This window comes from Chamaea fasciata, unplaced genomic scaffold (assembly GCF_029207755.1).
Source record: "Chamaea fasciata isolate MVZ Bird 193981 ecotype frontalis unplaced genomic scaffold, bChaFas1.0.hap1 SCAF_1, whole genome shotgun sequence".
Taxonomy (NCBI): domain Eukaryota; kingdom Metazoa; phylum Chordata; class Aves; order Passeriformes; family Sylviidae; genus Chamaea; species Chamaea fasciata.
In genome coordinates this window covers 77,014,073-77,028,191 of record NW_027094086.1, presented here as the reverse complement: position 1 = coordinate 77,028,191, position 14,119 = coordinate 77,014,073, and positions in this window count along the sequence as shown.

Below are 14,119 nucleotides of genomic sequence, written 5' to 3'. Positions count from 1 at the left end.
CCAACAGATAAGTGTGGTGTCTGAACTGGAAGTACTGATAACTGACATGTGGAATAGTTGTCATGTAAAAGTTTAATATACATCATTGTGCATTAGTTTTTATGTCAATCATTCTCAAACATAAACACAAGACCTAAAAACATAAAGCAAGAAAACAAAGGATGCCTTCACAGGTATTTGTCTCTGAGAGATCACTGAGAGTGTATAATATTTTTATTTTTTTTTTTAATTAAGTGATAAATGTTTTAACGTCACCAGTTTATGCTGAGATATGCTTGAGATATACTGTGTTGCCTCTGAAAACTCACTGTGTGTAAATCTTTGTCCACATAGTTCAGCAAATCTATTGAGAACAACTTTTCTGTCCACAGCAAAATCTCCAGGAAGTTCTGGAGATTCACATTGCTTTATGAGAAATATCATCATTTGAAGTATTTTTTCAAAAAACTAAGAAACTGCACAGAGGTGTTCCTAGCTGTCCAGTAAAAACTACCACTCTGTTAATCATGCATACATGACTCACATATTTTTTCACTAGAATTTAAACATATGAACCAGGTTGGGCATAGTTTTAAAATATGGTATTGTTTTTATGCAGGTTGCTTGTGTTCTGTCACAACAGACTGAATTTCAGATATTAAATACTGTAAGAATACTTAAATGTAATAAGAACTGCCAAGAATTCCACTGCCACCTCAAGCTTCAGGTTACAACTCTTTTACATAACACCATAGTGGGCTGACATATGAAATGGAATTTAAGAAGGAAATTCGGGATGATGGAGGGGGAAACAAAACAAAACAAAAGAAGCCAAACAGTTCAAATGTCAACTTAGATTGGAGTTGGTCATAAATAAGTATCAAATATGATTTAACATTTGTTAGCAGACTGTTAAGGAAAACATGAGGAAGCCAAAATACTATTCCCCTGGAAACTCTTTTATAACTTACAACTCTGCATTCAGGCCCAGATTTCTGCAAAACTGAATACAAATAAATGCTGATTGCAAGACTGGTAGAATTAAAATGAATCTATTGTACATTAAATAAATGGGATAATGATGACACTTAGTAGATAGTGACTTCTTATGTGCCTGTCGTTTATTCCAAGTTCTTATTAAGCAGATGGAAACTTTATACTAGTGAACTAAGAAAAGTATATCTCAGAGCTTTTGATTAAAGCTAATTGAAAATGAAACAATTTGTTGCACATGTGTGGCAGCTTTCTCCCTTTATAACGGCCGACACACATTATTATATGAAAGGACTTGCTTCTCCATGAGTTACAAACAGAAAAGCAATATTTTCTATGGCAGAAATTCTGGTTGCAAAAATGATTAAATTTGCTGTGGATTAATTCCTTCTCTATGTCTAGGCGAAATCAAAAGTTGATAGAATCACAGAATGGCTTGAATTGGAAGGAACTTTAAAGATTATATACTTCCAGCATCTCTGCCATGGGCAGGGACAGCTTCCACTACACCAGGTTGCTCAGCGGCCATGCTATCTGACCTTGAAAACTTTCATGCTATGGCATTCACAGCTTCTCTGGGCAACTCTTTCCAGTGCCTCATCACCCTCACAGTGAAGAATTTCTTCCTAGTATCTAATCTAAACTGACACTCCTTCAGTTTAAAGCCATTTCCCATTGTCATTTGACCAGATGCTCTTGTAAATAGTCTGTCTCCATCTTTCTTGTAGGTCCTCTTCAGGAAACTGAAAGCTGACATAAGGTCTCCTTGAAACCTTCTCTTCTCCAGGCTGAAAAACTCCAACTCTCTCAGCTTGTCTTCATAAAGAGAGGTGCTTCAGCCCTTTGATCTTCTTTGTGGCCCTCTTCTGCATGCACTCCAAAAGGTCCACATCCTTCTTTTGTTGGGACCACCAGACCTCAATGCCGTACTCCAGGTGGGATCTCACGAGAGAATAGTAGAGAGGGAGAATCATCTCCCTTGACCTCCTGGTCACACTTCTTTTGAGCAGCCCAAATTTGGTTATTTTACATTTGTTGGAGCATAATTTACAGAGGATCTGCTCCGTTGTCTTGCCAGGAACAGAGATGAGACTTACAGACCTGTAGTTTCATGGGTCTTTCTCCTTTCCCTTTCTAAAAACACCTTTTTCACAAGGTGGTAACTTCATTCTACTGTGACAACTTCTCAAATATAATGAATAGTAGCTTAGTCACTTTCTCCCCTAGTTCCCTCAGGACCTGTGGGTACATCTCATGAGGTTCCATGGACTTGTGCACCTTCTGTTTCTTTAGAGGGTCACGAAACTTATCTCCTACAGCAGGTGGTTCTTCATTCTCTCAGTCCCTGCCTTTGCCTTCTGGGACTTGGGTGGCATGGCTGGAGCACTTGCCAAGGAAGACAGAGACAAAAAAGCTCTTGAATACTTCAGACTTCTTCATGTCTCAAGTAATCAAGTTTTCTGCTTCCGTCACGTGAGGGGGCACATTTCCCTCATCTTCTTATTATCACCAATGTATCTATAGATGTTTTTCATGTTGTCCTTGACAAGCCTGGAAAGATTTAATTCCAGCAGAGCTTCAGCTTTCCTAACCAGATCCTGGTTTTCTTATTCTTGCCAGCCTATCTGTCATTTCTTCCACCCCTGTAGGCTTTCCTTTTGTGAGTTTGTCTAGGAGATCCTTACATATCCATGCAGGTCTCTTGGTGACTTTGCTTGACTTCTTCATCAGAGCTTGGAGGATGTGGTCCTTAAATATTGAGCATTTTTTGTTGTGTTCTTCTTCCCTCCAGGGTTCTATCCCATGGTACTCAGCAAGCAGAGCCCTGAGCAGGTAAAAGTCTACACTCCTCAGCCCAGAATGAGCTTACTTTGAAACCCTCCTTGCTGCTCTAAGGATCCAAGCACCATTCCATGGTCACTACAGCCCTTGAGCTGCCCTTGAGCTTTGTAATCCTGTCTTGGTTTGGGAAGACAGGTATCTGCTAGGTAATTTAAAAAAAAAAAAAAAAACCAAAACAACAAACCAAAAAACCAACAAAACAAAACAAAAAAACTGGAGTTTCTTTTGGAATGGAGAGTGTAACCCCCCCCCCCTCTTTTTTTTCTTTTTCAGTTATAAATTTACAATCAGAGACTCTTAGGCAAAGATTTGGGAAATAGGAATAGCAGTTCTTTACTAGTATGTATTACAAAGCAAACAGACACCAAAAAAAAAAAAAAAAAAAAACCCACCCCAAAAAAACCCCCTAACAACTACTACATTAATAACAAACAAAAACAGTACCAGGAACCTTGAGGGCTTTGTTTCACAAAACCCAGGGCAGTTTGGTTTCGGTGTCCCTGCAGGATCCTCAGAGCACCAAGCTGAAACAGTGGAAAGTCTCAGGCCGGTAGCTGGGATGGCAGAGTGTCCTGGCAGGCATGGGCAGGATGTCCCGGCAGCGCAGGGGATGCAGGGTCACACTGTAGCAAGACGAGCAGCGCCAAAGAAGCCAAAGGCGAGCCAGAGCCGGCCCAACTCCCGCGGGTGGCAGAGAAAGCTCAGAATTTAGGCCGAACTGGTGATAGTAGATTTCCCAGGACTGGATCCCTTTGGCCACAGTGAAATTCTTCCAGCCAGCAACAGCCGTTCTCTCTCTCCTCGAATGTCAAAAAAAGACGAGCATGCAGCTGCCTCAAGCTCTGTCTTTTACTTGCGTTATCTCCCCCCTTCCAACTTTGTCCACCTCTTTGTTTCGGTTAAGTACTCTCCAGTATCCAACACTTGGTCTCCTTGGTAACTTATGGGGAAAAAAATTATTTAGAGAAAGACGGAACAAACCTAATCCCCAACATTATCCACCCCAAATTTTTTTTCCTATACCAACAAATTACATTGAGTTTAAACCGTTTATATATATTTATGTATATTTATATATATACATGTAAATATGGATACAGCCACATTGTATTACAGCCCTTGAGCTTTGTAATCCCCACCAGCCTCTCCTTGTGTTCCAACACCTCTCCTCATTGGTTTCTTTATCATCTGGAGAAGGAATTTATCCTCAATGTATTCCAAGAACCTCCAAGATTCCTTACGCCATGCAGCATTACACGTCCAACAGATAATTTAGTAGTGTAAATTCCCCATGTGGACCAGGGGAACTAGGTGAACATGAGGCTTCTCTTATCACTCTATAGAGGGTCTCATCCACTTAGCCATCCTGAAAAGAAGGGTCTTATCCACTTAGCCATCCTGACAGGGAGCCTGTAGTGCCTCCCCACCATAATGTCACTTCTCCCTGCTTTTGCTTTAATCCTGACCCCTAAGATCTAGCCTGGCTCCTTATCTATGTCCAAGTGGAGTCCATGAATTCTGACCGGTCATTGACAGAGAGGGAAACACTACCTCCTCATTTTCCCTGCCTGTCCTTCCTGAAAAGCTGGTGTTCTTCCATTCCAGCACAGTAGTAACAGGAGCCACCCAGCCATGTCTCTGTGATGTCAATAGGATCATAACCCTTTAGGTGTGTGCACATCTCTAACTTGTTTTACTTGTACCTCATGTTTTCGCATAGAGGCCTTGAATTGTGACCCCAATGAAGTGACTTACTGGATGCAACAGCAGGAATTCCTTTGTGCTGCAGACAATTACTAAGCGTTGGCCACTTGCTGTGAGAAATCAATGGTTTCAGGTAAATTTAAGAGAGGCTCCATATCAACCTTGGCATGCTTGTGCTGTCTGTAGACTTTAAGTTCTAGAAATATAGCTGGTCAGGACAGCTAACAAATAGGTGAAGCATAGTCATGACAGAAACTCCACAAAACACTATTGCATATAGTAATGCTACCTAGCACATTACTAATTCAACTCATGAATCACAAGGACTGGTCTTCGCAGGCATGATTAAATCAGAGCTTCACTGAAGGAAAGAAAAAGATAAAAAGGGAAATTAGCAGACCAATACATAATTACTCAATCCATAATGTACAACAGCAAAATTTAGTTAGAATTGTTTAAAAAGTATTTAAATGCTGCTGTGCTCAGTCCTGGATTCTACCCAGCAGCAAAAACTTTTTACAGTGCAGGAATAACAGCCACTTCTGCTCCACTACCTGCTCTGCCTGATCACCACTAATCATTAGCTGCTAATGATGGTTACTTTTGGGTTTTAGTATCAGTAAACAGCATAGAAAACATAGTTTCCTGCCATGTTTTGTTGGGGTTTTTATTGGCTCATCTCTTCTGCCCTCAAAATCAAAGAATTAATGGCTTTAGCCTCCTTTTTATACTAATTACTATAATTTGAATACCTTTCAGCTCAGGCATGCTTAGATATATTTTCCCCGATTTTGCATACTGCCCAAGATAGATATTGTCCTGCACTTTATGGAAGACCAACTTTTTAAATAGAAATTTATGGTGCATGTTACAGATGTTCAGTGTTAATTGTGCAGGTTTAAGGCCTATGCTCTTGTTCACTTCCATTTATTTCCCAGCCAGGTTTGAAAAATATTCCTTTCCTTCTTAGCAGTTGAGGGATTAATTTTTAAAGACTCCATCTTATTAATACTTAGAAATACTAAGAAAATATTCATTGTGAGTTTGCAGTGAACATTCAAGTCAGTGGTGTTAATTGTCTTGTGGTTATGGAGGAAACTAAAGTGCTAATCAGATCTGAAGTATATTTAGGTCCCTAAATTGATTATTTGAAGGGAAAAAAGAAAAGGAAAAAGACCCCAAGAACCCAACAACAACAACAACAACAACAACAACAACAACAAAAACAAAAAAACCCCAAACAAACAAAAAAACCCAAGCTGAACCAAAACCAAAAACAACAACAAAAGCTAACAACAACAACAAAAACCACAAAAAAACACTCTAGTAAAGAATTGGCTGTTTGTTTTGGCCAGAAAACTTTTGGAAGTCTTAATTTCTTTGCATCTTGTGTCCTCTTTTGCTCTGTATCACTGTAACTTATTTTTTAATATCATGAATATTCTGAGAATTATTTTATTAATGCTGCAAATAAATTGAAGTGTAATGAAATGAGAACAGTATAAATATCTAAAAGGATTAGAGACTAGTATAACCTCATTAATGAATCTTGTGCTTAAACTAGCAATGCCTTGTTTGGTAGCCCATTACTGCCACTGCTTTAAGTAATAAAATAATAGTGTATGTCCTAAAAATCAATGCCAGGTTACCAGGAGAAGGTAGTAGTGCCTTGAAATACTGCAGGGCAATCCTACTATGCACACGATTGGCTTTGACAGTTCTGTGGGTTCAGGAGAAAAGCATGAAACTGTTTTCCTCTGCTAAACATCTCTAGCATTAGGCACTATATGAAGTGAGTGTGCAAAGCTGAATTATGTGTCATGCTGGTTTTTTTCTCTAAAAAATTCAGCAAGAGGAAGTGGATTTAGGTATCTTGTAAGCAGTTCTCTTAAAAAAAATCTTTACTAAACTAGGGAAAATCTATCTGTTCACTAAAATACTTACTTATTTAAATATTTTGTTCAAATAATTTGAATGCTAAAAATCCCAAGATGATGTGTCTAAGAAAAATGCATGATAAAACTAGAGATTTATGTACTAGTGCACAGCTAACCTTCAGCACTTTTAAGTAATTCCAGTCTGGATGCAAGCAGTGCAGTTCAGGCCTATGTATGATTTCACATATGAAGAACAGTCTTCTGTGTATACCCTTCTAGTAGTTTTGTTGCTTTCTATTTTTTTTCTCTTCTTTTTCCTTGACCATGAACAAAACCCCAGAGTTTATCTTCACCCGTTGCTGTTGTTTCAACACTTTCTCAAAAATTTGACTTGGACTTTTTGAATATCCATATTGAACAAAAAAAAAAAAAAAAAAAAAAAAGAAAAAAAGTCTGATTGGGTCAAGCCAACTTTAGGGGGTGGTTTTAAAACAGATTAAATCTCTCATGGTAAAGCTGAAATATAATCTGGAGTTGTGAAAAACGAATAATATATAAGTATTTTCATTTTCTTGGTATTAATTTAAAACATGTTAGATACATCCTAAATATATTTATTACTCACTTTAAAATTACTATGACTGCTTTATTTTTATTATATTCAGACTAAGGAGGAAGACATATTGTCTTGCTACAGAGAAACAAAGAATGTCTAATTACAAAAAAAAAAAAAAAAAAAAAAAAAAAGAGGAATTACATTTTTATCAGGGAAAACAAGCATAATCTGCAATCTACAGATGTATATGCTTCTCAGCTATTCCTTCTAGCCTATATTTGCCCAGTGAAGTATTGTAAGACACTCCAGACAAGTGCCAGAACGCACAAAGTAAAAAAAAAAAGGCTGTGAGAAAGTAGCATTAAGAGATTTTGAAAACAACAGCTGTCTGTCTTAAGAAGAACATGTGTGAATGTTCATTTATCTTTTATAGAAACTGAAACACCTGGCAAATAAAAACCTACTTGAGATATGTACAAATAGCTACAGGCACTGAAATTATTTCTCCAAGTAACACAGTGATAACCTTAAGGACAACAAAATTAACAGTATGCCAAAAATGATTAGGGTAAATTTAATGAGCAGTAGCTATTGGTGGCTGAAGACAAACACAAAATTTATGTATATGCAAAACTTATTTTGGAAGGTTATGTTATATGCCAGGACGTCAAAAATGACAAAGCACAGATCTGAATTTGCTGAGAGTCTGCCATTTAATTTTAGGGAGTAAGACAACAGGGTATGGTGTTTCAACACTGTGGATCTATAGGGATTAACCTTAAAATCAGGTTTTGCAGGAGGGTTTTTTTTTTTTTTTTTTTTTTTTTTTTTTTTTTTTTTTTTTTTTTTTTTTTTTGTTTTTTTTTTGTTTTTGGGTTTTTTTTGTTTTTTTCTATAATGCCATTATCAGAATGCTGGAAAAAAAAAAGCAGATTCATTTTTCTTTTTAGTAAAATATAGAGAATTGAGGAACCAACATTTCCTTTTGCAACTTCTCTGAAGTGTGATGAGCATTTTAAATAAGCACCAAAAAAACCCAGAGAACAACATCCATACACATGGATTAGACCTTGCATGAGGCTTCATTTCAGATGTCATTATTTACAATGAGAAAAAAAATAAAAGAAGAGAATAAATAAGAATCAAGCCTGGAATCTGAAATATGCACCAAATATAATTTATATTTGTCAAAATCCAAGCTTACCATAAATAGAATTTTGCTGACTGATACCATTAATAAAGACATGTTCATATGCTTTTGGGATCCTAAATTGAACTAAGAATATCTTTTAGCATTTTAATGAAAAAAAAAGTTGTATTAATAAAAGTTAATATAGGCACATTTCCTGTCTTCATTAAAAAGAGAGTTTTAATTATGACTTTTGGGTTAGTAAAAAGAAATGAGTATTATGTTAGCTATTTTTTTACAAAGAAAAGAAACACAAAATAAGAATTAAAACATCATTCTAGTTTAGATTCTCTTGGACAACTTTGAAAATCTAAAGGGAAAAATATGTGTCAGTAGTTACAGAAAAAAAAACTTCTTTTGTTTTTGGATAGCAACGGCCCTAACATTGCAGTATAATGAAGCAAAAGTCTTAAATTAAAAGTGCATTAGAAAATACACAGATGAAGAAATCTACTGTCTTAGTATTTCAGGAAAATCAGAATTAATTCTAGATGGACAACAATTGTTAAAAGAATTATATTTATTTAGGAATGTGCTGACTTCAACGGAAGTTGATTTGAAACAGAAATTAACATGCTGAGTACAAGGAAGATAAGCAGGAGGTAGATGAAAATGCAAGAAATTATCCAAATCAGGAAATGAATTAGAAAATGAGACATTAATGATTTCCCATCTAGTAGATAATCAGTTGTTGTAGTGACACCTGCAAAAACAAAGTCTGATAAGAACTACATCTAGCAAACATGTCTTCCACATAGTCCTAATATTTCATATTTGGTTTGAGAGACATGCTCGTTATTTAATGCTTATGTGCATCTTAGTTCTATAGAAAAAAAAAGTATTTTTACATTAGCAGCAAGGAGAACCTGTACCTGTAATTAAAAATATGAAGCTTAAATATCAAAAGGTGCAGATGAAAGGTGCAGCAGAAAAATGATGTCAACTTCTGTCAGTTTTTGTCCTTTGTTCTTGACTCCACTTGGAGGGCAAGTGAAAAAAAAAAAAAAAAAAAGAGGAAAAATCCCTCCTTGCACTGTACATCCCTGAGATCCCTTGATATATTTAGAATGCATTTGCTTTTAAATGCATTTCAATGCCTTTTCTTTTACATTTTCTCAGTGTTTCTTTTGGTTTTAATTTCACTTTGGTATTTAAATAAGTTTTCTGTGTTCATGATGTTTCAACATATCATCACAGACTATGAAGTAGCTGCCCCGAAAAGCACAGCTGAATGTAAACCTTTCATTTATTTATTTAGGCATTGTACTGAACAAAAACACACAGCCTTTCATTTTAATAGTTGACATTTAATATGTGCTTCATCAGGCTGCAGTCACCAGTGAGTACCCAAGAGTTACCTCATAATGAATTAATTTTGATTGTTTAACTTCTAAAAAATGTTCTGTATAATGTTTCCATGAGAAGAAAGATACTGAAATTTTCATAGAGTTTTGAGGCTGAATGCCCCTCCCTTTAGTGACTCAAGGACAGCTGTAGAGCCACAGTTTTGCAGTACTGCAAACCTGCAGGTACTCCCATATTTCTTTACCTCAGTAATGAGTGATGTCATTGAAATTTCCCCCCTATATTTTTTTGCTGCTGGAAACGTTGATATCAGCTGAGTATTTGAGGATGCAAATAATCTGATAAGGTCCAATAAAACCAGGAATATGCCTAAAGTATTGTGTAAACCATTATTTTCTTCAATACTTTATTTTGACTGGAAATAAGGTAATTAAATACTATCAACATGCATTTAAAATCCAATAGCACACTGTATATCTTACTATAGAATTTTTACTTGGGAATAGAATTTAAGAGATTACAGTACTCTTTGGGAACAGATGGAGTCATGAATAATGCTCAGGACAATAAAGGATAATAAAGTGGCATTTCATAAGGCATATATTTCTGCAACACATATTGTAGAAATTTAGCCATCATTTAAATTGTAGAGGGATTTGACATCGATTTTAATGTAGTTAGGATTTCAGTTGACACTCTTAAAACATGAAAAAAGATATAGTGTTCTTGAACTCAAAACTCAGTACAAAAGACAAAGAATCAGAGGATATAAAAACAGTTTTATATTGCCAGTACTCAGTGTAAGGTAATTGGCTTTCACCCATGAGAAACTGAATGGTAGGCATAGAGAAAGAGAAGAAGGAAATAAATTTAATGAGGTATGCAACTAAAGAAAAGGTATTTTAAGCTACAAAAAGAAACGCTACTTCCAAAATCGCAAGCATAAAAAAGGAGCTGAAAATAAAGAACATTTGGACATACTTATTCTCCAAAAGAAACCATGAGAAAGTATGAACATCATTTAATGGAACAATTAAGCATGTTTTAGTCACTATTCTGCCATATTAAGAGCACATTAACTGCATTTCAAGAGGAACAGAAAAACTAAAAGAGAAAAACTATTTATATTATAAGTATGTATGCTAAGTTTTATACTAAATTTGCTGATGATATTGAATTAAGAGGAGCTCTTAACTCCCTTGAAGGTAAAGAGACTGTGCAGAGAGACCTGGACAAATGGGAGGGCTGGGCAAACACCAGCCATAGGAAGTTTAGTAAAAACAAGTGCTGGATTCAGCACCTGGGATGGTACAACTCTGGATGTACAGACAGACTGGGGAATGAGAGGCTGGGGTAATCATTTCTGCTGAAAGGCCCCTGGTGGTCCTTGTCAAATGCAAGTTGAATCTGAGTCAGCAGTACCCTGGCAGTCCGGAGGGACAGCCCTGTCCTAGGGTACATCAGGCACAGCATGACCAGCCGGGCAAGGGAGGGGATTGTCCTGCTCTGCTCTGCACTGGGGCAGCCTCAACTCCAGTGCTGGAGGCAGGTTTGGGTGACACAATATAAAAATGAGATTAAAGTTTTAGAGAGGGTCCAAAGGAAGGCAATGAGGAAGATGAAGGGCCTTGAGAAGACTTATGAGGAGCAGCTGAGGTCACTTGGTCTGTTCAGCCTGGAAGACACCTCAGGGCAGTTACAACTTTCTGATGAGGGGAAGAGGAAAGCCATGTACCAATCTCTTCCCTGTGGCAAGCAGTGACAGGTCCCAAGGGAATGGCCTGAAGTTGTGTCAGGGGAAGTTTAGGTCAGATAGCGGGAAAAGGTTTTTTCACCCAGAGAGTGACTGGGAACTGGAACCTGCTTCCCAGGGAAGTTGTCACAACCTGTTGGATATTCTCTTAGAGGATGCTCAGCCCACTGTTGGCTACCTTCAACATGGGGACAAAAAATTCTTTGTTTATCTGCAAGTAGAGAGCCTGAGTTTTTCAATAGCATTGTGCTCAAGACTTTCTTTCAGGATGATGGTCAATAATAACAAAAAATTCTAATTCATCTACATTGAAATGACTCTGTGAACTTGAACCCAAAGCATAATGCTACACTAGATGACCAGATTTTTAATCTGTTGTTGGTGAAATTGATGTCTTATAAGCATTGCCCACAAATGGACAAGATGGCCTTGCCCATCTGTCTCTTCTTTTAAATTTAAACAGTCATTTAATCCATTGCAATTTTTGTAGAAAAGCCTATTGACCAAAAATCACTGCTTGAAAATTCAAAACATAGTCCTCAAATCCGAAAGTATATTTTTAACTTTTTAGTGTGTCTTCCTCTGTCTAAAAAGTTATTGTAAAATTTCAGATTGTAACCAGAAAATGGGTGATGATTGGTATTTTTTTTTATCTCGGTTGAAAACCTGAAGCATTTCCAATCCTATGATGCTCATCTTTTCTGATAAAGAGTGAGTTAAAAAAAAAAAAAAGTTTGTTTGTTAGCTTGTTTGGTTTCTTATCCATATATACATACATATATATATATAAAATATATATAAATATATATATAAATATATATACATATATACATATATATATATATTTATCCAGATAGAACTTCCTATATTTTATAGTTACAAATAATATTCACTCTAGTTATTGTGTTGATATTCTCACATTTATTAAAATTCACAAAATGTTCATTCAAGAGAAACACAGAGAGAAATTCATATTGAATTTATGCTATCCTTCAAACACATGCTCATTATTAAGCAGAAAAACTTAACCTTAAGAAAGATATTAAGAATAGTGAAGGATTCTAGTCTGAACTGAAAGTCCAAGAAAAGTAAATAATCTACTTAGATTTGCATCACTATAGAAAATATTAAACTCAGATTTTTCAAGTTGTAAACTTAAAGACTATTAGAATTTGACATGCTCCTGTTTTGGTGAATATTTTGTAACAAAACCCTTGTGAGTTCCTTACAAGAAATGTAACTACTGTTTTTGTACCTGTTTTTCTTAAAACCATGTCTTTTGCCATACCATATTGGCAAGTAGATTATCAACAATATTTAAAATCTGTTCCTTATGAAGATGGAAAGAATAATCAGGATTTCTATCCATGCAACTAAATACCTTTGGTCTTATTCCTAAAAGTCTTTAAAGACTAAGTTATCTGTCTATATCTGGTCACAGAGATGCCAAGTTCCAGCAAATTTTTCTGATTAAAATGAAGAATTATGACTAATTTTAAAATTGTTTCAGAGATCAATAAAACCCTCAAAAAACAATGACATAACACCCCCTTTGAAATCTGTTAGTATGTGTAAATCAGTCCTTTAGAATGCATTCTGATGTACAAATTAATTGCTATTTGTCCTGGGTTGAAGTATATTCTATCACCATCTTCATGAACTGTTGAAACCAGGTGAGGCAGTGCTCCCTGCCTCCTCCACTCTGGATTATCTTCTGTTAATGGGCCCATCAGCACCTTTGCCACACGACTCACAGATAACCCCCTCCTGGACTATCTCCTGTTAATGGGCCCATCAGGCCTTATCACATGACTCACCATCCCATTGTGAAATGCTCCGCCCAGAGGAAGGAACCAAGCATTCCAGCCTGAATATAAGATGAGACTCTGAACGCCGGAGGGGCACTTACCCACTGGATTCCCAAAGGACCCAAGCTACCAGACCTTTCTATAAGATCACTGCTTCAGGAAGATCACCTCATCTGGACTGCTTCCATCACTCTGCTCAGGTTGTATTCTGACTCTGTCAGTGGTCTTTTGTATTATTGCATCTATTTTATTTTACTTTCTTTCCTTTCTTCCTATTAAATTGTATCTCTGACTTGGAGCCTCTCATTTGTTTTGCTTTCAAACCACTACACTATTTCAAAGACATTTTCTTTAAAGTGCATACTATTCTGATTTGTGGGGTGCTGTATTTTGAAATCCAGACAGTTAGAGAGGTAAGTAGCAAAAAATTAAAGTACTGCTGACATACAGAAATTTTAATTTTCTACTTTTCTCTTCTGGTCTTGTAAAAAAACCCTGATAAATAGCAAACTAAATCTACATGAATACCACAAGGTAACATAAAAAATGAATTAATAATTATTTAAGAAAAAAGCCCAAGTGTGTCTTTTTAATTGATATCTTCTTGAAATCATGTGTCTTTCCACTGTTCTATCAGAAATTTTTATCACACAACAGATGAAGACACTACACACAATCACTCAGTGGCTTTATCAGGAAAAAAGGGGCTCCAGGGCCATTCTTTCATTCTAGTGTTTGGGAATCCAGATAAAAGCAAATAGTAAAAAATGCTACATAGTACCAATGATTTAGTACACAAATATGAAAATAACACTTGTAATCAAAGTCAATGATTTTCATTTGACAGGAAAAGAGCTCTTAGTTGTCTCAATGGGTTCTGATCATATTTTGTCTCAGAAGGATGTACTAATTATGCATTTTGCCACCATTCATTGGAGCTAGGAGAGAATTCATCTAAATTGCTATTTGTGTTTCCATCTCTGGCCTTCTAAATAACTTGCAAAGGCATGTGATGTTGCTAGACATTCCTCTTTCAAACAGCTTCAAGGCAAAGGCAACATAAAACTTGCTGTCACCCTTAGAGCACTCATCAGTTTAGGCTTCACATATGTT